Below are 998 nucleotides of genomic sequence, written 5' to 3'. Positions count from 1 at the left end.
TGATACAGGGATCAAATGTTATTTTTTCAACAAAAGAATTGATGCCCATACTGTTATTGGTGAAGCTTGATCTTGGTCCAAAAACTGCTGTGGTGATTCTTCGGCGAGCCATTTCGTCTTCGAAACGCACTAGAATGGCTTAAAAGTGCATACATCAGCACCATAGACGCTGTCCCTTGTAGAGCTCGACGAGATCTTCGATTTGATATGTATTTCGATCATATGTTGGTTCAGGTCCGTCTAGGGGCAGTTCTATACTTTTTGGCTTAAGATTTTCTTATGTAATGTTTTGAGAGAAGACGGTTTTCACCATACCAATACTTGGTCTTTGGTTTCCAAGGTATCACACAAAGGTTTCTTATGTAATGTTGTCATGTCCTTGAAAGATGTGTGAGATTAAAGGTTTGAATTTTTAGCTCCTTAGATGTAGTGGAATCATTCTGTCGCTCAATCATAGATGTAGCCTTCCTACTTGGGGGTGAACCACATGACTCTTATCTTTTGTGATTGTTCTTCTCTTTCACTTCATTTTTCCTCTACAAAACCGCTATTCTAGGCGTTGATTTTTTTTTACACATACCGTTTCAATCGATTCGATACCTAAAATTGTGATTTGCAGACCCGTAACCCTTTCTCTCTCTCCCCCATGTCCATGTAGTCATTGCAGCAATGCAGTTCTTTCTTCATCATCTCTCTCCCTAATTTAAATTTGTTTTTTCTGTTCTTTTCTATCCATTTTCTTACGTTCCACATATAACCCCAGAGAAATATGAAAGTGATCATATGCACACTCAAAATTCAAACTTAGACCATTCGGCCAAGGTCCACAAACTTGGCTGGGCTGCTTCCGGCTGAGAGCCCTAATTGAAGCCCAAAATATCAAAGTCCACTACATATCACCAATATGGGCAGAGACAGTTAACAATTATATTGGCTTCCTGCTGTGCAGCAGCATTAATCACTTGGGTGTGCGAGTACCCAAGGGAGGAAAAAAAATT

The sequence above is a fragment of the Telopea speciosissima genome, chromosome 8, assembly GCF_018873765.1.
Source record: "Telopea speciosissima isolate NSW1024214 ecotype Mountain lineage chromosome 8, Tspe_v1, whole genome shotgun sequence".
Classification (NCBI taxonomy): Eukaryota; Viridiplantae; Streptophyta; class Magnoliopsida; order Proteales; family Proteaceae; genus Telopea; species Telopea speciosissima.
This window is presented reverse-complemented; position numbering follows the sequence as displayed.